The sequence below is a fragment of the Schistocerca gregaria genome, chromosome 2 (assembly GCF_023897955.1).
Source record: "Schistocerca gregaria isolate iqSchGreg1 chromosome 2, iqSchGreg1.2, whole genome shotgun sequence".
In the NCBI taxonomy this organism is placed as follows: domain Eukaryota; kingdom Metazoa; phylum Arthropoda; class Insecta; order Orthoptera; family Acrididae; genus Schistocerca; species Schistocerca gregaria.
Genome location: NC_064921.1, coordinates 827,516,137 through 827,543,041, shown reverse-complemented (window position 1 = coordinate 827,543,041; position 26,905 = coordinate 827,516,137).

Below are 26,905 nucleotides of genomic sequence, written 5' to 3'. Positions count from 1 at the left end.
CCTGTAGTAGTGCGATATCGACGTCCGACGCCCAATCATCTCTTGCAGTAGTTGAAGTTTCACTGGTGAGCTAATGGTGTTAGTGTTGATCGTCGCTATTTGGTAGGTGTGGAGCCGTACCCCGCCGTGGAGGGGAGTTCCACCGGCGGAGGATGAAGAGGGGCGAGGCAACGGCGAGTCGTGCCGTACGCCACCTGACGGCGTTATCAGCGGCGTACCGATGCTGCCGTCTGGGGTAACTCTGTCCCCAGCGTGTGGTCCGGGTCCTCATCGACGTCCTCACTCCACACCATTGAGGGCGCTGTCGTTGTGATGGTCGTACGTTCCACTTCGGTCGTAGGGGCGGAGGACGTCTCGGCAGCAGTCGCAACGGTGGAGTCTATTGGTTGAGGAGCACCTGAGCGAGCCAGTAGAGTAGGCATCGACACAGCCATAGTCGGCGTCATATGGTCGTCATTCGTATCGTAGTGTAGGTTCTCCAAGGCCTCGTCGGGTCGGACGGCCTCTGGAGCATCAGGGGGAGCCGATCCGTCTCGTTCCGAGACCGTACGACGCCTCCTCTTGCACCTCTTAGGTGAACGTTGTTTGCGGGTTTGTCCCTCCGTGGCGGTTAAGGCGCTCGGTCCGGAACCGCGTGACTGCTACGGTCGCAGGTTAGAATCCTGCCTCGGGCATGGATGTGTGTGATGTCCTTAGGTTAGTTAGGTTTAAGTAGTTCTAAGTTCTAGGGGACTGATGACCACAGTGTTAAGTCACATAGTGCCCAGAGCCATTTTTTTTGTCCCTACGTGTCGGAAGACGGAAGGGAGTCACGTCGCTCTGAAAGGGAGGCCGTCGCGGGAACGTCAAATGAAGGGGCGTCCATGTGTTCAGGCGGGTGGGAGTCGTAAGTCGCCGCTGTTGGTAGTGGCGCCGGAGTAACGTCAGGCTTTTGAGCGCGACGTGTCGGCCCCGGCGGTATCCTTAGCAGCTGGAAGGGTCACCGGTACATGGTACGACGGGCGGCGGCCGGTGGGAGGAGAAGAGAGCGCCGATGCGTAGGTGATCGCTAAAACCGCCGTCGGAGCCGGAGGTGCCTCGGTAGCGGCTGGCAATTGGGTGATTCGCCGCTGAAGACACTCAGATCTGAGGTGGCCTTCTTTGCCGCACCCGGAACAGGTTTTGGGTTGGCCGTCGTATATGACAACCGCGCGGCACCCGCTAATTTGCAGGTAAGATGGCACGTGGCGATGGAGGTCGATGGTGATCTGCCGTACACCGTTAAGAACGGGGTACGTTTGGAATTGCGCCCAGCGTTCGGCAGTGTGGCCATGTACAGTGCCATAGGGGCGGAAAGCCGCGATAACGTCTTCCGCCGGTAGCTCGAACGGGAGTTCGAACACTCGTATGGTGCGCATTCCTAAGCCGGCATGGTCGACAGTGACCGCTCCGACATTGTCGTCGGCGTGGCCAATGCGCAATCCATGGTTGGTGTCACGAGGTATTCTTTAACATACCGCGTCATTGACGTCTTTGACGTACACAGTACTGCTTAATATGGACAAATGGATGCCCAAGATGTCGGAAGCTGGGATCTTCGCAACGTCGCGTAGGAAGCGTTCCACTTCCAAGGCCTTTGGTCGTGCGTATTCGTTGCAGAAGGCGAATCGTAATGTTGATTTTCAAAAACGGTTGGCCATGGTTCTAGTGCACGTAAGCGACACTAAGTAACGGCCGCTGAAATGTAAGCAACAGCGAGCGCGCGCGCTCCGCAGGCGCAAACAACAACACGTCCGCAGTGCACGGCGGCGAAAGCCGGACTGTGACCATCTGGGCCACCGAAGCACGACTCATGCCCGGTACTCACAGCTTTACTTCTGCCAGTATCTCGTCTCCTACCTTCCAAACTTTACAGAAGCTCTCCAGCGGACCTTGCAGAACTAGCACTCCTGAAAGAAAGGATATTGCGGAGACATGGCTTAGCCACAGCCTGGAGGATGTTTCCAGAATGAGATTTTCACTCTGCAGCGTAGTGTGCGCTGATATGAAACTTCCTGGCAGATTAAAACTGTGTGCCCGACCGAGACTCGAACTCGGGACCTTTGCCTTTGGAAGGTAGGAGACGAGACACTGGCAGAAGTAAAGCTGTGACTACCGGGCGTGAGTTGTGCTTCGGTAGCTCAGATGGCAGTCAGCCTTCGGCGGCACACCGATTCGGACGGTGTTTACGTCCCTGCCGCACGTCTGCGCGAGAGGTGTTTACGTTACGTTCGTAGCGGTGTGCCGCGGTATACATAGAATGAATCATGGCCTTGTCGTTCCGCAAATCGACACTGAAATTTAGTTTTGTTAACGAATATGCTCGACCGAAGGATTACGGGATCGAACGTTATTTACGGGACGAGGTGAAAATCGAACCTGACGTCCTAGTTGGAATACACTTATCTACAGTCAGCAGCGTGGTCTATGTCAAGCTCATTAATGAAGCGGCATGTGACGAACTACTGCTTCAATACCGACAAGGACTTCGTTTCTGTCATTCGGACGGGAATGTTGGAGCGGTAACAGTTGAACAGTTGAACGATCCGCGTCTTTGAGCTTCCATTCGAAGTGCCAGAAGAATTGGTGACAGACTCCCTGCGTCCTTACGGAACGATCCTATCCCACGTGGCTGAAAAATGGGCGAGTTTCAAGACGTATCCTGTCTTCAATGGCGTCAGACAAATACGGATCGAACTCTGAAAACACCTCCCGTCATACCTGTATATCGCCGGGTGTAGGGCGATTTTCTTTTACGACGGTAAACCAAGGACGTGCTCTGGATGTGGGAAGGAGGGACATATACGTTCTGAGTGTGCTCAACGAAGGTTATTACAACTGCCACGGGATGATCCACCCCTCACGCCGCATCCGACTGTGCTCCCCATGACTTACGTCGCCGCATTACGCGATGACGTGAGCCGCGAGACAGACGCGTACCAGAACACACAGACAGCGGCGGATCGTGGAGAGCCACAGAAAGACGACGTTGCGCTGGAGCGCCTGCAGCAGACACAGGACGCCCTCTCTACGGTTCCGCCTGCGGTCCCTTCAGATAACGCACTTGGAGACGTCGATAATATGACGGCGCATGATTCCGACGTCCCCCACGAACAACTGGAGACCATGCTGACCTCTGATTCCGAGGCCTGGCAACGCAAACAGTGATCACCAAAACGCCGGAAGAAGCGCCGCCTCACGGTGGAGATCGACCACTCTGATCTAGCAGGCAATTCTGAGAAGTTTACGGTTACAGAACAGACGACCATGGATACAGAAGAACTGCCTAGCGTGGATGTAACGGTGTCCAGCGGGACGGCAGCACGACCTACCGATGAGGATGCTCCAGACACAGAAAAGGAGCTCGATAGACGGCAACAGGCTACTGAGGAGGCTACGGCGCCTGCACCGCACGACAACGATGGGACACTAGGGGACTGGTCAGAAGAGCCACCCCCGTGGGGAACAGATGATGCCGGAGGAGCTGCTCCCACGCACTCTCCCGGTGTAAGACCGGCAGAGTGCACGGAATAACGGCAGACCCTATGAGGGGCCGGCGGTGGGCGTTAGTCCGACAGCAGCCTATGTACGGCAAAATTAGCGACCGTACGGTACCCTATCTACGTTGACCGCCATGCAACAAGCTTATCGGACAGGGTCTGTTAACATCAATAGCATTGGGACGCCGGTAAGAATCAAGATGCTCAGTGACATGATGAAGCCTGCGGATTTAGATATAGTACTATTACAAAAAGTTCGGGTACTTCCCCCCTCGGACTTTTACGGTTACGACATTTACTGTCCCCCGTGTGACGAGAGAGGCGTTGGCACAGCTATACTATTAAAGGAAGGGATACGTGCATATGAAGTAGAGTATTTGCCTTCTGCCCGTGGTACGGCCCTAACCATACCTGGAATACGTTTGATCAACATATACGCACCGTCAGGCTCGGATAAGAGAAGGGACAGATCAGATTTTTACTCCCATGAGGTTACACCGTTGTTCCAGGGAGGATACGATGGTTGCATACTCGGCGGAGATTTTAATTGTGTGCTCGACAGAAAGGACCAACAACCTAACTATACTACTAGCCAAGGAGCTGGTCAACGGGATGGAATTAGTCGATACATGGGACCTGAAGTATCGCAACCAAGCAGGATATACACTTTTTACTAGCCACTCCGCGGGCCGTTTGGACCGAATCTAAGTTTCAAGGGCGTTAGCAATGTCGACGGTGGTGGCAGAAATATGGCCGACAGCGTTTACAGACCACGAGGCAGCAAGTATGGAAGATGAACGTCTCCCACCTGCGAGACGCAGAATGCCGACGCATGGTGGAGGAAGCGTGGCATGGCTGCCTCCGCCGACGAAATTCTTTCGGTTCTGTCCTACAATGGTGGATCGAGTGCGCGAAGCCAGCTTTACGGAGGACGTTAATAGGTTACGGGAAGGAGGTTTCTCAATGGCAGCGCACGACCACTGAGTTTTACTTTACGGCTCTCCGGGAACTGTTAGCTCAGCCACCTACACCAGAATGCCGGACGGCCGTCCACCGAGTTAAGGAGAAGCTGGTACAACTTGCGACGCAGAAGATGGCAGGTACGATGATACGCGCAAGGTCGCAGGGTTTCCTGCCGAACGAGGTTCCCTCGATGCATTATGTCATAAAGGAAAGACGAAGAAGACGCAGGAATTTAATACATGAGATCAATCTCGGCGATGGCCGTGGTTTTACAACACAAAGGGGCATAGCACAGGCGTTCACGGATCATTTTAGCAGATTCTATGCGAGCAACGGGAAGGGTCAGAGGGAGCTGGGGAACGTCTTGGAAGAGATCCCAGACGTGACGAGTGTGAAGGGGGAAGCGGACGGGTTATCTGAAATTACGTGTGAAGAGCAGGAGGAAGCAATTACACGAGGTGCTTGCAACAAGTCCCCAGGTCCAGACAGATTCCCGTAGGAATTTTACCGTGCCTTTGTGACCATTATGACGCCGATGTGGCTATGTATGTTTAATGAGCTTCTGCGGCAAGAAGTACCGGTTCACATTCAATTCACGGAAGGGCTCATGATACCGATACCGAAGCCCCGTGGTGGCAAACGGCCTTGTGATTATCGCCCCTTGACCCTCCTTAATAGTGACTACAAGATCTTCATGCGCATCCTGGGAAGTCGTATCAAAAAGTCGCTGGAGAATCGAATACATGCCGATCAGACTTGTCTTGGCGGCATCAGTAATATCCACAATGCCTTGGGAGACTATCGTGACGTCGTCGCCCTCGCGGCTGCATGCCGCCTCCGGTGGGCGATGGTTGCAGTAGATTTAGATTATGCTTTTGATCGCGTGGATCATGTGTACCTCGCGGTGGTGATGAACAGGATGGGTGTCTCGCCTTTATTGAGCACTGCTGTGATGCGGCTGTTGCATGGCGCCAGATCAGCGATGGTGGGAAACGGAGGGAGAACTGAGTATTTTAAGATCTTAAGATCAGTGAGACAGGGTTGCCCCTCGTCGATCATCCTTTATGCGATCGCCTTAGAACCGTGCCTCGCAGGCCTTCGCCGCCGTCTTACCGGGATCTCCCTACGGCATTTATCATTCAAATGCAGAGCATACGCGGATGATATTGTGTTCCTCGTACGGAATGAGGGGGAGACTCAAACAGCAATGGATTGGCTACAGACGTATCGGATGGCAGCTGGAAGTGTGGTCAACTACCGAAAATCACAATTCGTGCATGTGGGGTCGTGGACTAGAACCAGGAACGGAAGGACCCTTACCTGCGGTGGAAACCCTCCGCTGTTTGGGTATCACCTTTCATAAAGAGACAGCGATAACGGCTGCGGACAACTACCGAAGACTGTTACTCAGAGTCTAAACGCCATACGGTCGATGGATATGCTGCAACGAGTGTTACTCGTTAATCTTTATCTCGCGCCCATGATGTGCCACCTGACACACCTTCTCTCCTTGCCGCGCACGATGGCTATGAGGATTCAGGCGGCTTTTGGGTACTATGTGTGCCTGGGACAACTCTTTAAGGTACAGTACGACACGCTTACCCTCCCAGCGCGAGAGGGGAACGTTGGTTTAGTGAACGTGCACGAAAAGGCGCGTGCCATGTATATTAATACTATGCTCAAACGGTGGCGCAACAGGAATCACTCGCTTACGGGGACGATCATCGAAGAACTCGTACCAACATCGCATATTCCTCCAGTCAGTGTTGGCCATATATCGCCCCCTTTAACGTATGAGCGCACGTACATCGTGGAAGACAGTTACGTTCGACAGCGTTTACCAACGACCCGACAGTCGACATCGAAGGACGTGTACCATCTGCTTCTTCCACAGATCGCCCGGAATAGGGTGGAGCGCAAACATCCAGATGTTAATTGGCACGTGGTGTGGCGCAAGGTCCACCACCCGCACCTACCTACAACAGTTAAATCAACATGGTACATTGTCGTCAACCGAAAACACCCTACAAATGATTAAAAGTACGCAATACGTTTGGCGTATTCGCCCTTGTGTCAGCAATGCGGCGTGCTGGATACGGACGACCATCGGCTAGTCTGCGGCGAGGCATTGGCTGTCTGGACTCTCGCAAGAAGGATAATAGCGTTCATGCGGCGCACTATCTATACGGCAGTCTCTCCTGACACAGTATTTTGTCCAGAGGAAACGTATTTTCCGCGTCATAAGACGAACGCAGTGGCGTGGATCACAGGTATGACGGTCCATTACATCTATAGAGACACACGTACGAACTTACTGAACGTCCTGGATTACTGGTAATACTTGCAAGATGGACACACAAAACTATTACGGCTACAAAAGTACAAGGATTAGTATGCCAATTTCCTAGTAAGGACCGCTTGCGAAAAAAAAAAAGATGGATAGAGCGTCTGCCATGTAAGCAGGAGATCCCGCGTTCGAATCCCGGTCGGTAAAAAAAGAAAAGAAAAAAGAAGATGGATAGAGCGTCAGCCATGTAAGCAAGAGGTTCCAGGTTCGAGTCCCGGTAAAAGAAAATGGTAGAGTAGTTGCCCGCGAAAGGCAAAGGTCCCGAGTTCGAGTCTCGGTCGGGCACACAGTTTTAATCTGCCAGGAAGTTTTATATCAGCGCACACTCCGCTGCAGAGTGAAAATCTCATTCAAGAAGTACATAGTTAGATGATGTCATACAAAGTTACAAATAATGGTTCAACTCATATCGTTTGTATGTTAGCCTACATACCACTATTATTTTCGCTCAGTGCATGTAATTCCCTGTTCGTCGGCCCTCATCCACAGTTCATTGAATACTACTGTTTGCGGAAGGCAGGCTGCATGGAGAGCACATCAGTTGGTTACACGACGCCGTCTACGTGAACTACGTATACAAACTTCAAGGGAAGTAAACCACTTCAAATTTGCATGAGAATTATATAAAGTGAAAGATAAGTAAAATTCTTACATTGTCGTCCGACTTATTTCATATTTTCCAGCAAGTAATAACGGCCGTCCTGCCAATATGTAGCAGCCATTTGTATCATACTATACGAGTACGATGATTATAATTCTGAACCAACAGAACTTCTTCCATGATATCTTAGTTCAGATGCATAAACAGTATTGTTGTTGTTGTGGTCTTTACTCGTGGGACTGGTTTGATGCAGTTCTCCATGCTACCCTATCTTGTGCAATCTTCTTCATCTCCCAGTACTTATTGCAATCTACATCCTTCTGAATCTGTTTAGTGCATTCATTTTTACCCTCCACGCTGCCCTCCAGCGCTAAATTAGTGATTCCTTGATGCCTCAGAACATGTCCTACCAACCGGTCCCTTCTTGTCAAGTTGTGCCACAAATTCCTCTTCTCCCCAATTCTATTCAGTACCTCCTCATGAGTTGTGTGATCTACCCATCTAATCTTCAGCATTCTTCTGTAGCACCACATTTCGAAAGCTTCTATTCTCTTTTTGTCGTTTCACTTCCATACATGGCTACACTCCATACAAATACATTCAGAAACGACTTCCTGACACTTAAACCTATACTCGATGTTAACAAATTTCTCTTCTTCAGAAACACTTTCCTTGCCATTGCCAGTCTACATTTGATACCCTCTCTACTCGGACCATCATCAGTTATTTTGCTCTCCAAATAGCAAACATCCTTTACTACTTTAAGTGAATCATTTCCCAATCTAAGTACGTCGCCCTTGTATAGACCCTCTATATACTCCTTCCACCTTTCTGCTTTCCCTTCATTGCTTAGAACTGGGTATCCATCTGAGCTCTTGATATTCATACAAGTGGTTCTCTTTTCTCCAAAGATCTCTTTAATTTTCCTGTAGGCAGTATCTATCTTACCCCTAGTGAGATAAGACTCTACATCCTTACATATGTCCTCTAGCCAGCCCTGCTTAGCCATTTTGCACTTCCTGTCGATCTCATTTTTGATACGTTTGTATTCCTTTTTGCCTGCTTCATTTACTGCATTTTTATATTTTCTCCTTTCGTCAATTAAATTCAATATTTCTTCTGTTATCCAAGGATTTCTACTAGCCCTCGTCTTTTTACCTACTTGATCCTCTGCTGCCTTCACTACTTCATACCTCAAAGCTACCCATTCTTCTTCTATTGTATTTCTTTCCCGCATTCCTGTCAATTATTCCCTTATGCTCTCCCTGAAATTCTGTACAACCTCTGGTTCTTTCAGTTTATCCAGGTCCCATCTCCTTAAATTCCCACCTCTTTGCAGTTTCTTCAGTTTTAATCTACAGTTCATAACCAATAGAGTTTGGTCAGACTCCACGTCTGCCCCTGGAAATATCTTACAATTTAACACCTGGTTCCCAAGTCTCTGTCTTAATCTATCTGACACCGTCTAATATAAACAGTATTATTAACAGCAATTCAATATATTGGTTGTTTTACATTCACGAGGAAAATCGGTTGGAGGGGATAAAGACGTTAGCACCCTCTATATCTGTAGCGGAATAGCCAAATTGCGCCAACCATACATCTGACTGACATTTGGCGCGATCTATGAACTATTTAGTAAATATGATGAACAATATATTTATTTTGTTTCAATATATAAGCCACATCAACTAATACAGCACGTGTCTTCTTGTGTTTTATTAACTTTTCATAAAATTTTTAAAAAGTTTTACACATCCGACGTAATTTAAATGTTTTAATAATAGTAACAGACTCACAAGTAGCGAACGTGGAAATGTTATTACTTGCTGGAAAATATTAAACAAGTCGGACGACAATGTAAGAAATTTACTTATGTCTCATTTCATGTAATCCTCATTCAAATTTTAAGTGGTTTATTTGCCTTAGTTCACGTAGATGGCGCCATGTAACCAACCGATGTGTTCTCCATACAGCCTGCCTTCCGCAAACAGTAGTATTCAATTAACCAACAGGGAATTACATGCACTGAGCGAAAATAATAGTGGTATTTGATATACAAACTATGTGAGTTAAGCCATTATTTGTAACTTTGTATGACATCATTTAACTATGTACAATCCTGCTCAAAAGTATCCGAACGACCTGAATTGCATTTCGCCTTATTCGCATGCAACCCACATAACGCAGCTGTCTAACAGGTCCTCTAAACGCTCCTTGGTACAGTCGTTTGACTATTGAAAAAGGTTCCAACAAGTCACCACTAGGAAACACCGCTCTGTATCGCAATAACTCAAGACGTAAAGTAATACCACGATACTAGATATATCAGAGAACACCATATCACAGACAATACTGTCCTTAAGGCTTGTAAGCTCACAATTATTGCAATAAATGACATACCACTCTCATTATTACGTCAGTTAGATAATGCATGTAGTAAGTTCCTCGTATTCATGATATCCTCTTCTTATTTAACGCAAAATGACAATAAAAATTTAAGTTATGCACGAACAGCTAGTTGAGAATATGTATGAACTTCAAATGACACGATGAGCCGTCTCGTTCTGCATAGGGAATCAAACCCAGGTCATGAAGACTAAGATCTCGTGACTGACGGAAACTAACCGTCATTCGTGACTAGCCATGCAGAGAGTGATATACCTCGATTTTAGACAGTATCAATTTGCAAATATCAACTTTAAATTACGTAACATAACATTTTTAACGGACGCGAATTCCTACCCAGCATCTATTGTCCCTGTTAACGAACTACGAGAGATGTTTTATATTGCCTCTTCCCAAGTAACTTATTTGAAATGCCGTGAGGTAAAACTTGGTGTTGGACAAGGATTCGAACCCACAACCTAATCGGATTGTTATCGAAGGACAATCAACTGTGACATATTGGATTTTCTTCGCAGTAGCTAGATGTTTTAACTGAAATGACGAGACGAAAAATTAATTTTTTCCTTTCCAGGACTCCAACCAGGCACCTATCGCTGTTATATTATAGAGAAAACGAGCATTAAACAGTAGCGACATGTGAGCATGTTTGAACTAGAAATAATATGACGAAGAGTTCAGTGCTTACTGGGAATCGAACCTCACACATTTCGTTGTTGACTACATACATACAGACGTCACCTACCGAATTTTTCTCCACCAGCAGCTCAAAATAACATCCTTGAACTTACAGTGATCTCGCAAATAGTTATATGTCTCACTGGGAGTCAAAAAGTCAGAATTCGTTAGTTTTGACAGCGAATGAAAATGCATAAAAAACCAAAATTATTATCCACCAGCAGATGGTTGTTCTCATGCTAGAGCTTGATAATTCACAATGAAAACCTTAGTGCCGGGCCGGGAGTCAAACCCATTCACGTGCAATATGTGGAAATGTTTAGGAATCTGCAGTTTTGAACAAACAACAAATTGTAGTCGTGCTGTATAGTCACGAAAGGATCAAAATCCGCGTAAAGGGCGGTCTGAGCTGCATTCCCAGTTCAGAACCAATTTCATTGGCATTTTTAATTTTTTTTTTTTGGGTCATCAGTCTACTGACTGGTTTAATGCGGCCCGCCACCAATTCCTTTCCTGTGCTAACCTCTTCATCTCAGAGTAGCACTTGCAACCTACGTCCTCAATTATTTGCTTGACGTATTCCAATCTCTGTCTTCCTCTACAGTTTTTGCCCTCTACAGCTCCCTCTAGTACCATGGAAGTCATTCCCTCATGTCTTAGCAGATGTCCTATCATCCTGTCCCTTCTCCTTATCAGTGTTTTCCATATATTCCTTTCCTCTCCGATTCTGCGTAGAACCTCCTCATTCCTTACCTTATCAGTCCACCTAATTTTCAACATTCGTCTATAGCAACACATCTCAAATGCTTCGATTCTCTTCTGTTCCGGTTTTCCACAGTCCATGTTTCACTACCATACAATGCTGTCTGTACTCCAGACGTTCATCCTCAGAAATTTCTTCCTCAAATTAAGGCCGGTATTTGATATTAGTAGACTCCTCTTGGCCAGAAATGCCTTTTTTGCCATAGCGAGTCTGCTTTTGATGTCCTTTTTGCTCCGTCCGTCATTGGTTATTTTACTGCCTAGGTAGCAGAATTCCTTAACTTCATTGACTTCGTGACCATCAATCCTGATGTTAAGTTTCTCGCTGTTCTCACTTCTACTACTTCTCATTACCTTCGTCTTTCTCAGATTTGCTCTCAGACCATACTGTGTACTCATTAGACTGTTCATTCCGTTCAGCAGATCATTTAATTCTTCTTCACTTTCACTCAGGTTAGCAATGTCATCAGCGAATCGTATCATTGATATCCTTTCACCTTGTATTTTAATTCCACTTCTGAACCTTTCTTTTATTTCCATCATTGCTTCCTCGATGTACAGATTGAAGAGTAGGGGCGAAAGGCTACAGCCTTGTCTTACTCCCTTCTTAATACGAGCACTTCGTTCTTGATGGTCCACTCTTATTATTCCCTCTTGGTTGTTGTACATATTATATATGACCCGTCTCTCCCTATAGCTTACCCCTACTTTTTTCAGAATGTTGAACAGCTTGCACCACTTTATATTGTCGAACGCTTTTTCCAGGTCGACAAATCCTATGAACGTGTCTTGATTTTTCTTTAGCCTTGCTTCCATTATTGGCCGTAACGTCAGAATTGCCTCTCTCGTGCCTTTACTTTTCCTAAAGCCAAACTGATCGTCACCTAGCGCATTCTCAATTTTATTTTCCATTCTTCCGTTTATTATTCTTGTAAGCAGCTTCGATGCATGAGCTGTTAAGCTGATTGTGCGATAATTCTCGCAATTGTCAGCTCTTGCCGTCTTCGGAATTGTGTGGATGATGCTTTTCCGAAAGTCAGATGGTATGTCGCCAGACTCATATATTCTACACACCAACGTGAATAGTCGTTTTGTTGCCACTTCCCCTCATGATTTTAGAAATTCTGATGGAATGCTATCAATCCCTTCTCCCTTATTTGACCGTAAGTCCTCCAAAGCTCTTTTAAATTCCGATTCTAATACTGGATCCCCTATCTCTTCTAAATCGACTCCTGTTTCTTCTTCTATCACATCAGACAAATCTTCACCCTCATAGAGGCTTTCAATGTATTCTTTCCACCTATCTGCTCTCTTCTCTGCGTTTAACAGTGGAATTCCCGTTGCACTCTTAATGTTACCACCGTTGCTTTTAATGTCACCAAAAGTTGTTTTGACTTTCCTGTATGCTGAGTATGTCCTTCCGACAATCATATCTTTTTCGATGTCTTGACATTTTTCCCGCAGCCATTTCGCCTTAGCTTCCCTGCACTTCCTATTTATTTCATTCCTCAGCGACTTGTATTTCTGTATTCCTGATTTTCCCGGAACATGTTTGTACTTCCTCCTTTCATCAATCAACTGAAGTATTTCTTCTGTTACCCATGGTTTATTCGCAGCTACCTTTTTTATACCTATGTTTTCCTTCCCAACTTCTGTGATGGCCCTTTTTAGAGACGTCCATTCCTCTTCAACTGTGTTGCCTACTGCGCTATTCCTTATTGCTGTATCTATAGCGTTAGAGCACTTCAAACGTATCTCGTCATTCCTCAGAACTTCCGTATCCCACTTCTTAGCGTATTGATTCTTCCTGGCTAATGTCTTGAACTTCAGCCTACTCTTCATTACTACTATATTGTGATCTGAGTCTATATCTGCTCCTGGGTACGGCTTACAATCCAGTATCTGATTTCGAAATCTCTGTCTGACCATGATGTAATCTAATTGAAATCTTCCCTTATCTTTTCCAAGTATGCCTCCTACTCTTGTGATTCTTGAACAGGGTATTCGCTATTACTAGCTGAAACTTGTTACAGAACTCAATAAGTCTTTCTCCTCTTTCATTCCTTGTCCCAAGTCCATATTCTCCTGTAACCTTTTCTTCTACTCCTTCCCCTACAACTGCATTCCAGTCGCCCATGACTATTAGATTTTCGTCCCCCTTTACATACTGCATTACCCTTTCAATATCCTCATACACTTTCTCTATCTGTTCATCTTCAGCTTGCGACGTCGTCATGTATACCTGAACTATCGTTGTCGGTGTTGGTCTGCTTTCGATTCTGATTAGAACAACCCGGTCACTGAACTGTTCACAGTTACAGACCCTCTGCCCTACCTTCCTATTCATAACGAATCCTACACCTGTTATACCATTTTATGCTGCTGTTGATATTACCCGATACTCATCTGACCAGAAATCCTTGTGTTCCTTCCACTTCACTTCACTGACCCCTACTATATCTAGATTGAGCTCAAATGGCTCTGAGCACTATGGGACTCAACTGCTGTGGTCATTAGTCCCCTAGAACTTAGAACTACTTAAACCTAACTAACCTAAGGACATCACACACATCCATGCCCGAGGCAGGATTCGAACCTGCGACCGTAGCAGTCGCACAATCTAGATTGAGCCTTTGCATTTCCCTTTTCAGATTTTCTAGTTCCCCTACCACGTTCAAGCTTCTGACATTCCACGCCCCGACTCGTAGAACATTATCCTTTCGTTGATTACTCAATCTTTTTCTCATGGTAACCTCCCCCTTGGCAGTCCCCTCCCGGAGATCCGAATAGGGGACTATTCCGGAATCTTTTGCCAATGGAGAGATCATCATGACACTTCTTCAACTACAGACCACATGTCCTGTGGATACACGTTGTTGTTGTTGTTGTCTTCAGTCCTGAGACTGGTTTGATGCAGCTCTCCATGCTACTCTATCCTGTGCAAGCTGCTTCATCTCCCAGTACCTACTGCAACCTACATCCTTCTGATTCTGCTTAGTGTACTCATCTCTCGGTCTCCCTCTACGATTTTTACCCTCCATGCTGCCCTCCAATGCTAAATTTGTGATCCCTTGATGCCTCAAAACATGTCCTACCAACCGATCCCTTCTTCTAGTCAAGTTGTGCCACAAACTTCTCTTCTCCCCAATCCTATTCAATACCTCCTCATTAGTTACGTGATCTATCCACCTTATCTTCAGTATTCTTCTGTAGCACCACATTTCGAAAGCTTCTATTCTCTTCTTGTCCAAACTAGTTATCGTCCATGTTTCACTTCCATACATGGCTACACTCCAAACAAATGCTTTCAGAAACGACTTCCTGATACATAAATCTATATTCGATGTTAACAAATTTCTCTTCTTCAGAAACGCTTTCCTTGCCATTGCCAGTCTACATTTTATATCCTCTCTACTTCGACCATCATCAGTTATTTTACTTCCTAAATAGCAAAACTCCTTTACTACTTTAAGTGTCTCATTTCCTAATCTAATTCCCTTAGCATCACCCGAATTAATTTGACTACATTCCATTATCCTCGTTTTGCTTTTGTTAATGTTCATCTTATATCCTCCTTTCAAGACACTGTCCATTCCGTTCAACTGCTCTTCCAAGTCCTTTGCCGTCTCTGACAGAATTACAATGTCATCGGCGAACCTCAAAGTTTTTACTTCGTCTCCATGAATTTTAATACCTACTCCGAATTTTTCTTTTGTTTCCTTTACTGCTTGCTCAATATACAGATTGAATAACATCGGGGAGAGGCTACAACCCTGTCTCACTCCTTTCCCAACCACTGCTTCCCTTTCATGCCCCTCGACTCTTATTACTGCCATCTGGTTTCTGTACAAATTATAAATAGCCTTTCGCTCCCTGTATTTTACCCCTGCCACCTTTAGAATTTGAAAAAGAGTATTCCAGTCAACATTGTCAAAAGCTTTCTCTAAGTCTACAAATGCTAGAAACGTAGGTTTGCCTTTTCTTAATCTTTCTTCTAAGATAAGTCGTAAGGTCAGTATTGCCTCACGTGTTCCAACATTTCGACGGAATCCAAACTGATCCTCCCCGAGGTCTGCATCTACCAGTTTTTCCATTCGTCTGTAAAGAATTCGCGTTAGTATTTTGCAGCCGTGGCTTATTAAACTGATAGTTCGGTAATTTTCACATCTGTCAGCACCTGCTTTCTTTGGGATTGGAATTATTATATTCTTCTTGAAGTCTGAGGGTATTTCGCCTGTCTCATACATCTTGCTCACCAGCTGGTAGAGTTTTGTCATGACTGGCTCTCCCAAGGCCGTCAGTAGTTCTAATGGAATGTTGTCTACTCCGGGGGCCTTGTTTCGACTCAGGTCTTTCAGTGCTCTGTCAAACTCTTCACGCAGTATCGTATCTCCCATTTCGTCTTCATCTACATCCTCTTCTATTTCCATAATATTGTCCTCAAGTACATCGCCCTTGTATAAGCCTTCTATATACTCCTTCCACCTTTCTGCCTTCCCTTCTTTGCTTAGAACTGGGCTGCCATCTGAGCTCTTGATATTCATACACGTGGTTCTCTTCTCTCCAAAGGTCTCTTTAATTTTCCTGTAGGCAGTATCTATCTTACCCCTAGTGAGATAAGCTTCTACATCCTTACATTTGTCCTCTAGCCATCCCTGTTTAGCCATTTTGCACTTCCTGTCGATCTCATTTTTGAGACGTCTGTATTCCTTTTTGCCTGCTTCATTTACTGCATTTTTATATTTTCTCCTTTCATCAATTAAATTCAATATTTCTTCTGTTACCCAAGGATTTCTAGCAGCCCTCGTCTTTGTACCTACTTTATCCTCTGCTGCCTTCACTACTACATCCCTCAGAGCTACCCATTCTTCTTCTACTGTATTTCTTTCCCCTATTCCTGTCAATTGTTCCCTTATGCTCTCCCTGAAACTCTGTACAACCTCTGGTTCTTTCAGTTTATCCAGGTCCCATCTCCTTAATTTCTCACATTTTTGCAGTTTCTTCAGTTTTAATCTACAGGTCATAACCAATAGATTGTGGTCAGAGTCCACATCTGCCCCTGGAAATGTCTTACAACTTAAAACCTGGTTCCTAAATCTCTGTCTTACCATTATATAATCTATCTGATACCTTTTATTATCTCCAGGGTTCTTCCACGTATACAACCTTCTTTCATGATTCTTAAACCAAGTGTTAGCTATGATTTAGTTGTGCTCTGTGCAAAATTCTACTAGGCGGCTTCCTCTTTCATTTCTTAGCCCCAATCCATATTCACCTACTATGTTTCCTTCTCTCCCTTTTCCTACACTCGAATTCCAGTCACCTTTTACTATTAAATTTTCGTCTCCCTTCACTATCTGAATAATTTCTTTTATTTCATCGTACATTTCTTCAATTTCTTCATCATCTGCAGAGCTAGTTGGCATATAAACTTGTACTACTGTAGTAGGTGTGGGCTTCGTGTCTATCTTGGCCACTATAATACGTTCACTGTGCTGTTTGTAGTAGCTTACCCACACTCCTATTTTTCATTCATTATTAAACCTACTCCTGCATTACCCCTATTTGATTTTGTGTTTATAACCCTGTAGTCACCTGACCAGAAGTCTTGTTCCTCCTGCCACCGAACCTCACTAATTCCCACTATATCTAACTTTAACCTATCCATTTCCCTTTTTAAATTTTCTAACCTACCTGCCCGATTAAGGGATCTGACATTCCACGCTCCGATCCGTGGAATGCCAGTTTTCTTTCTCCTGATAACGACATCCTCCTGAGTAGTCCCCGCCTGGAGATCCGAATGGGGGACTATTTTACCTCCGGAATATTTTACCCAAGAGGATGCCATCATCATTTAATCATACAGTAGAGCTGCATGTCCTCGGGAAAAATTACGGCTGTAGTTTCCCCTTGCTTTCAGCCGTTCGCAGTACCAGCACAGCAAGGCCGTTTTGGTTAATGTTGCAAGGCCAGATCAGTCAATCATCCAGACTGTTGCCCCTGCAACTACTGAAAAGGCTGCTGCCCCTCTTCAGGAACCACACGTTTGTCTGGCCTCTCAACAGATACCCCTCCGTTGTGGTTGCACCTACGGTACGGCCATCTGTATCGCTGAGGCACGCAAGCCTCCCCACCAACGGCAAGGTCCATGGTTCATGGGGGGGATACACGTTACGTGTCTTTAATGCAGTGGTTTCCATTGCCTTCTGCATCCTCATGTCGTTGAACATTGCTGATTCTTCCGCCTTTAGGGGCAATTTCCCACCCCTAGGACAAGAGAGTGCCCTGAACCTCTATCCGCTCCTCCGCCCTCTTTGACAAAGCCGTTGGCAGAATGAGGCTGACTTCTTATGCCAGAAGTCTTCGGCAGCCAATGCTGATTGTTTATCAAAAATTACGCAGCGGCGGGGATCGAACGCGGGACTGAAGACGTTTTGATTATGAGTCAAAGACGCTACCCCTAGACCACGGCAACCCAGCGGCATGCAGTAGCTCAAATAAAAGGTGGAATACGTGTCTGCGACCTGAATAGCGTTTACTTCGTCACTAGAAATAAATAACTATATAAGAAAGGACACTGGTGATATAGTTCCTACATGTCGCCACTTCTAACTTTATTGTGGTTCAATCTAACATCTACTTGGTAGAGAAGGAATATCATGTTTAATGTGAATTTCAGACCACAATGTCATTGTACCTTCTTCACTTGGCGTAGCTAGAAGCGAATAGAATAGGTCTCTCCCTATCAAAAAGCATTGGCGGAAGCTGGAATCGAACCTAGACCGTCAGTATAACAACCTATCAGCAAACCAACAGAACACCCAATCCTCTATCCTGTCACTTATTTTTCTGTCATAACACCGTTGCGGCACACTCGATGATCATTCTGACACACAGGCTCCCTGTAGTGGTTTGCAGCATGTTCAGTACATTCATTTACTTGGTTCACCGAATCACCGTGAACTACCTGCCTCGACTATCCAGTGCATACATTCGACCCTATTTTGTAATCACCGAAATAAAATAACGTAACTGCCACCTACACAGAACTGCCAACAGTGTAGGATGCAGAAATTTAAATAGAAAGTGTTCCTTTTCATTTGAGCTACTCTATTGCGCTATCTGTTTGTTGAAACTGTCGTGCAGTGCAAAAGCAAAGCTGTAACCGTCTGTCTCTCTTAAGTCTAGATCCAGTCATATGTATTATCTCACAGCACTGTGGAATGCTGAAGTTCTGGTGCAACTGTTGACTTCTGGAGGTGATGTATCCACGCAACAGCTAGTAGCGTAACGGTAGGCATTGCAATCTGTATATAAGACGTCGCGAGTTCAGTTGCATTTGCTGCTAAATTTTTTAAAACCCAATTCTGCTGTCTGCTGAAGTTATCAATTTAATGGAATTTTGAACATAATTCCCTTCACTTCTCAACCCACAATAGTCGCATGTGGAAAAAGGGCTAACTTCTGCGACATTTTGTTCTTTTCAGATTTAATAAACGGCCAGGCAGCAGATGCATTGCGAAGCTTTTGTATTATGTATGGGGAGAGCGCTTCATGTCAAATTAGTCAGGAAAGTATTTTCTCAATTATCTGTCGTCTGGTAGTGGAATTTTATTCTTCTTCAAACCTTGTTTCACAGCTTTAACTCAGAACAAGTCTTTCTACATGCATATAATCAATATACTGCATGTGCATTGTCAGACTGTTATAGAAAACATCAGAGAATTCGCATATATCGTTGATGATTAATTTCTCTCTCATGTTTAGTATTGTTTTAACGACACTAAAAGAAATCTTACGAAAATTGTGCACTGTATTATAAGAAATGAAATAAAACTACCAATGATAACCTTACGACGAAAGACTGTTTTAATAAAACTGAGTATCTTTACACAAGCATGCCTCTATCGCCACGAATTAGTAAAATACTACTCACTTCTATTTCCATTGGGTCTGTGTTTAACTGGTATGCTGAGTCATACTCAACAGGTATGCAAATTTGGCGTTTCATAAATAAAGTTATGTATTCCTAGAAACCCAAAATTTCCTTGTCAGCAGCTGAAAGAGGCGTTACCTGTTGTGCAGCATTGTAAGTTTTTCACCATTGTACTATGAGCTGAAAGTATTTTCTTGCGATTTGCTTATCGATGTTCGATCGGACTGCTTGTAGCTATTTGACAGAAAGCATAAAAACGCTATAGCCAGGGAGACTGGAACCGCTAAGCATAACAGTCGGTTTTCCACAGGTCAGCACGTCACCTCATCGCTAGCGAAGACTTATGTGTTGTGTCTTCCTCTTACAAGGCACACAGCGGCTAGAAATCGTAAAGTGCTATTTACAGGACGAGATTAGTTGAGAATTCCACGTGCAACGACCTTCCTGGGCTGAAAACCGTAAATTTACAATATTCTGTTACACCTCAAGTGATAATAACTCAGAATATTCAATGTAAATGACAGGAAAAATCAAGTGAACTTTGAGGCTTAATTCCGTGCACACCAGGAAGTAACTCGTCGATCATAGTGTTGACAAGCATACTTTGCCTTGTTGCCAAATCTCACTTACAGTACCAGCAGGAAGAAGACGAACCGATGTGATCCTACAACGGGCTGGGAAGTGACCATAGCTGGCGCCTCAAAGACGCGGCTGCTACGGCCTGGAATAAGTAATGCGTCTGATTCGCATTTCTGTAACTGGGTTTAGGGACTGGAGCGTAGTCACTAATAATACTCAGAACTGACTGCTAACTAAGCATCATAAATCAGTAACACTCATAGTTCTATTCATATTTCTTTTGTACTGTACTCAAAACTAAGAAACTAATTCACGGACGTTTTCGTGCCTCGCCGATAGTCGAACACAACAAACAAATAAAACAAAACAGAGAATGTGTGTGTGTGTGTGTGTGTGTGTGTGTGTGTGTGTGTGTGTGTGTGTGAGTGAGAGAGAGAGAGAGAGAGAGAGAGAGAGAGAGAGAGAGAGAGAGAAGAGAGCGAGAGAGAGAAAGAGAGATAAACATAAAAAGAATGAGAGGGAGGGTAAAAAAGTGTTGTAAAGAAATTGAATACTGGTATGTAAAGAAATCTTTCACTTAAGTGACACGTTCCACATCATTATGAAATGTCGTATTCATTATCTATGGAACAAGTATTAATCTAATCGAATCGAATCATATCATATTGCTGACTAGCCATGAAGAGTCATGAATAACTGAAATTTTCGCCAAAATCATTAACCAAATCTAAATCTGAAAACAAAAGACGACAGTTTTTGCAAATAAACCAGGACTTCTATCAAGACCCTTTCATCCCTGTTAACTACCCACGAAAGATGTCTGATATACCTCAATTCAGAAGTAACAAAGCGTGTATGCATTTAAAGATGAAGCGCATGATGCGAATTTCCGTGACGGAGATACGAACCCAAGATGTAATCGTATTGTTATCTAAGTAAAATCAGATGTTACGTATCGGTTTTTCTTACCAGCTGATAGGTGTTTGAATCTAAAATAAGGATACAAATTTTTGTGCCTGAGCGACAATCGATCCGCACTCCTATCGTTCTTCTTTATCGTCCACGAATATAGCTTAAGTGTGAATTGCTTACTCACCAACAGTAAGCTGTGTGCGTGTTTGACCAGAAACTGTTGGCAACACATGAACAGACATTAAAAATTTACGTTAATTTTCAGTAGCAGGCCAATGTGCACGTGATAGGGCTTGAAATGAAATTATGAATATTTTTGTACTGGATCAGGATTCAGAGCTACATACTTACCTCTGGAGGAGACCTAGAGAAGATTGCAGTCTTGGGAAAAGGAACGAAATGATTGAACTACTGTTACGAGGGATTCAGATCCTCGAAAGAGGAGATACGAATTAGACTCATAGTCCAGCACCAAATTTTTCCATGTCTCTAGTTCAATCAAGTGCAAGTAAAATAAGAGCCCTGTTCCTTTAAATGGCTATCGGTTCATCAAATAAAATAAAATTTTCTAATGCAGGTTTTCTGTTTACCATGAGCTTCACATGTGTCATTTCCCGACGTAAACCGGCTCTGCCCAGTAGGAAATGAAGGAACGTTATGTTTAATGCTGATTCTGGATTATAACATCCTTCCCTTGAGGTTACCAGCGGTAAAATAAATCTATTTGTGCCTCTTAAAAGTAAATGCCTGAACCCACGCATTGCACTTGTGATAGTTCGTTCCACCAGACCATTGTGACCACATTCCCCAGCCCCAAGAGTGTGCTGTTACGGATGATGTGCTTAGCTTATAAAATTAGTCACGATGGAAAAAATGCGAGTTTATTAAATGGTTAAGTAGAAGCAAGCTTCTGACTTGCAGACTATGCTATTCTCATGTCAGCAGGATGTAAAGACTCTTCTAGGCATTATAGCCTTGATGTGAAGCCATTTTGAAATTTTCACTAATTCAAGAAATTTCTTAGTTCGAGAAAATCCACTGTGAAGTGTGAAGTTACCGGATACTTCGATTATTACAGTCATTATTACTATCTTTTCTTCATACCGCTGCTGGAACACATGTGCTTGAATGTCATTTAATGCCTTTTGGTCATATGGAAGAAGTAGTTGCCCAAGAACAGGTTCTTTCCCTGTCAACGGAATCGTCTTCATGTTTATATCGAACATCAGCAATTACTCGTATATCACATTAAAACTAAAGTAACTGATGAAGACGTTACTTGATAACAAAAACGCGCTGCCTTTCTTCATTTACTTGAGCCTAGAAATGGCTGCCGAATACTGCCAAACCGAAAGCCAAGGGATCTTACTGCCTTCCGATATACGTAACTGACAGTTCTTCCATATGATTTGGTCGACGTGACCGGTTTCAAGCTGTTTATGACAGAGAATGTTTTAGAAAATCAATTGTTTTCCTTTCCAATAAACAGAAAGATTTTCATTCTAATCTATCCAAGACCAAAATTTTCGCAATATTAGTTCAAATTTAATATTCGTTTCTATAATGTAGGAAAGTATTCCACAGTTCCAAAACCCGCATCCGATACATTGTCCTTACTCTTAGTCGCTCATTCGGGAGGACGACGGTTCAATTCCGTCTCCGGCCATCCTGATTTAGGTTTTCCGTGATTTCCCTAAATCGTTTCAGGCAAATGCCGGGATGGTTCCTTCGAAAGGGCGAGGCCGATTTCCTTCCCAATTCTTCCCTACACCGAGCTTGCGCTCCGTCTCTAATGACCTCGTTGTCGACGGGACGTTAAACGCTAACCACCACCACCACCACACTTAGTCGCTGACCATAAATTCTAGCTCAGCGTGACACCAGTTTAAGTAACCTAATATATCGAAGACTGTTTGCCAGTGCTCTTTCTCACCGGAAAATATGCAATTCACTCACTGGGCTCCATATGTACGCAGTAACATTTATTTCTTTGTGTATGCAATGCATATGTATTGTAGAATTTAATGATGCTCTTACTTCCACTTCTGTATACATTATGCCTGACCTAAAATGCCCCTTTATCATTAGAGGCCCTGGACGGTGCACCATCATATTGACAACAGTAATATGCTTTTACTGACAACCTCACTGTTCGTTTTACCTGATTTTTTAATCATTTAAATAAAACAACATGACCTTCCAGTAGGAGGCATTTTGTCCCCCTTTTCCTTTTGTGAAATTTGTCAGTAAGCTTTTTGCCTTCCAACCAGCGAAATGCGGCAGAGTACGGCCGCTAAACGATTCGCAAACCACGATTTACTGTCGTTAAGACGATTTCTTTAAACATTGGCGTAGCTGAAGGAATTTAGCTTCTTCTTAAATCGTCTCATGCCGCAACGTTAACAGATATCTTAAATAGGAAAAGCTCTTCATCCAGGTACGAAGGTTGTAAAACAAACTGCCCACAGTTTGCGTCAGGTTGATCTTTTCGTCTGATAGCACTGCGTAAGTGTTTTGTCTAAGAGGTATCAGAAGTAGTGTTCCTGTAGCTGTGGGAATCATTTGTTGGAAACGAGTTTAACAACAATGGGTACAGTACTGCTAAATATTCAAAATGATTATCAACCTAAGTCTGCGTTCATCCAAAAACTGAGGATTATTCGTAATATTGAAGCTAGACTGAGTATCCTTGTCTTCCTTGAGTGGGCACTGGAAGGTGTTTACACACACGTATACGAGGGTAATCCCAAAGGTAAGGTCTCCTAAGGGACACGCAAGTGCCAACGCAGGCACAAACGAGAGATCCAAATTTTAATGCCAAACAGAAACCACAGTGTTGGCTGCATGCTGGCGAGGTGGTAAAGAGGAAGACTACGGATACGAAGATCTCAGGTTCGATCCCTCGTCAGTCCCACGATTTTTATGTGCCGTTTTACACTTATTTCCCCTCGGGCAGTGGTTGTTGATGTGATAAATGCTGAGCTGTGCTGCGGTTTGGAAGCCACGTTAATTTGTAGGTTCCCCTATTAACTGGCTAGGTAAGTCAACTCAAAGGTCGGAGTAAAGCAACGGCAAATCACCTCCAACAAGACTGTGCCTATTAAAGCACTTTGGTGTTCAAACCACTCTTCCGACTGATGACTGCTTTACGTTCTATAGGTTCCAAAATTAATGATCTTCGGGTTATTAACATTTTTGTGTTTTCATGCTGTAGCTTTGAAACCAGTAAACGTAAGTAACCAGCCAAGCACTGTCACCATTCGAGTTGTCAAGGTGGTAGACGACGATGCCGTCGACTCCAGTTACAATCTTGGTCATGGCTATGTTTCATTTGAATACCTCCATGTGCCTTTCTGCGTATTTCAAGATATACTTTTATACAGAATGAGATTTTCACTCTGCAGCGGAGTGCGCGCTGATATGAAACTTCCTGGCAGATTAAAACTGTGTGCCCGACCGAGACTCGAACTCGGGACCTTTGCCTTTCGCGGGCAAGTGCTCTACCACCTGAGCTACCGAAGGTCCCGAGTTCGAGTCTCGGTCGAGCACACAGTTTTAATCTGCCAGGAAGTTTCATATCAGCGCACACTCCGCTGCAGAGTGAAAATCTCATTCTGGAAACATCCCCCAGGCTGTGGCTAAGCCATGTCCCCGCTGTATCCTTTCTTTCAGGAGTGCTAGTTCTGCAAGGTTCGCAGAAGAGCTTCTGTAAAATTTGGAAGGTAGGAGACGAGGTACTGGCAGAAGTTATGCTGTGAGTAACGGTAGCTACGATGGTAGAGCACTTGCCCGCGAAAGGCAAAGGTCCCGAGTTCGAGTCTCGGGCGGGTACACAGTTTTAATCTGCCAGGAAGTTTCATACTTTTATACACTTGGTACGCATCCAAATTGATATCTGATAGAACTGTATATAGCAACATGAATCAGATATGTTTTCCGTGCAATATATCGGACAACACGACAGTGCAGTGAGATGTCGTTTGTGTGTTGCACATGGTGCAGAAGTATTTGTGTTCTTCTTGTTTCTGTGATAGGTTTCACCCCACTGAATGCGAGCACTCTCACGAATAGACTGTCAATAACTAGAATTACGCAATAATACACTTAAAATATGCATTTTTTCATTACGTATCCCGATGAAAATAACTGTAAACAGGTTATATGTCTACTTGCTTGTTATTCGCGCTTCTCGATGCTGTCCTAAAAAAATAGCAAGAAATAAAAAGAGAGAGAGACAGAGAGAGAGACAGAGACAGAGAGAGAAAACAGAAATGTAATACAAATATCAGCTCAGTGACGCCATGTTCGTCTCGTGATGTTAAGCAAGGATAGTTGATAGGTAATATCTCGTTGTACTAGAGATTTGTATGGCTACAGGGTTATTTCTTTTCGCTGTGCAAACAACCAGAACAGAATTCAGTGGCAAAGTGGTAAGAACACGTACGCAGTGCGCCAATTAAACGCTGAGCTTTTCTTGGTTATTTTGTTATTCGACTATATTGCAGTAAACATCCTTCATTATTTATTTGTTATTACTACCATTGTTATTGTTATTCGTCACCTCACAACAGCTTTCCTATATCTCATTGCCGCCGATGCACGTAACGAATTGATCAGGATGAATGGAATGTGGGATGTTTCGTCACGGAGAATATACACATTTATCTCGGCTCCTTGTCATCAGGGTAATATGGAAATCTCAATAAGAGAGGACGACAACAGGATGCCGGTGATGCAGGCAATAACACCCAACTATTTCTGTCGACTTAACACCATGACGACAGACGAACTGGCGTCTCACTGTATTTTGATTATAACTCGTTAGCCTTCTTGCGGCCTCGTTTTAATACCTCGTGGGAGCAGGCATAATACACTCCTGGAAATTGAAATAAGAACACCGTGAATTCATTGTTCCAGGAAGGGGAAACTTTATTGACACATTCCTGGGGTCAGATACATCACATGATCACACTGATAGAACCACAGGCACATAGACACAGGCAACAGAGCACGCACAATGTCGGCACTAGTACAGTGTATATCCACCTTTCGCAGCAATGCAGGCTGCTATTCTCCCATGGAGACGATCGTAGAGATGCTGGATGTAGTCCTGTGGAACGGCTTGCCATGCCATTTCCACCTGGCGCCTCAGTTGGACCAGCGTTCGTGCTGGACGTGCAGACCGCGTGAGACGACGCTTCATCCAGTCTCAAACATGCTCAATGGGGGACAGATCCGAAGATCTTGCTGGCCAGGGTAGTTGACTTACACCTTCTAGAGCACGTTGGGTGGCACGGGATACATGCGGACGTGCATTGTCCTGTTGGAACAGCAAGTTCCCTTGCCGGTCTAGGAATGGTAGAACGATGGGTTCGATGACGGTTTGGATGTACCGTGCACTATTCAGTGTCCCCTCGACGATCACCAGAGGTGTACGGCCAGTGTAGGAGATCGCTCACCACACCATGATGCCGGGTGTTGGCCCTGTGTGCCTCGGTCGTATGCAGTCCTGATTGTGGCGCTCACCTGCACGGCGCCAAACTCGCATACGACCATCATTGGCACCAAGGCAGAAGCGACTCTCATCGCTGAAGACGACACATCTCCATTCGTCCCTCCGTTCACGCCTGTCGCGACACCACTGGAGGCGGGCTGCATGATGTTGGGGCGTGAGCGGAAGACGGCCTAACGGTGTGCGGGACCGTAGCCCAGCTTCATGGAGACGGTTGCGAATGGTCCTCGCCGATACCCCAGGAGCAACAGTGTCCCTAATTTGCTGGGAAGTGGCGGTGTGGTCCCCTACGGCACTGCGTAGGATCCTACGGTCTTGGCGTGCATCCGTGCGTTGCTGCGGTCCGGTCCCAGGTCGACGGGCACGTGCACCTTCCGCCGACCACTGGCGACAACATCGATGTACTGTGGAGACCTCACGCCCCACGTGTTGAGCAGTTCGGCGGTACGTCCACCCGGCCTCCCGCATGCCCACTATACGCCCTCGCTCAAAGTCCGTCAACTGCACATAGGGTTCACGTCCACGCTGTCGCGGCATGCTACCAGTGTTAAAGACTGCGATGGAGCTCCGTATGCCACGGCAAACTGGCTGACACTGACAGCGGCGGTGCACAAATGCTGTGCAGCTAGCGCCATTCGACGGCCAACACCGCGGTTCCTGGTGTGTCCGCTGTGCCGTGCGTGTGATCATT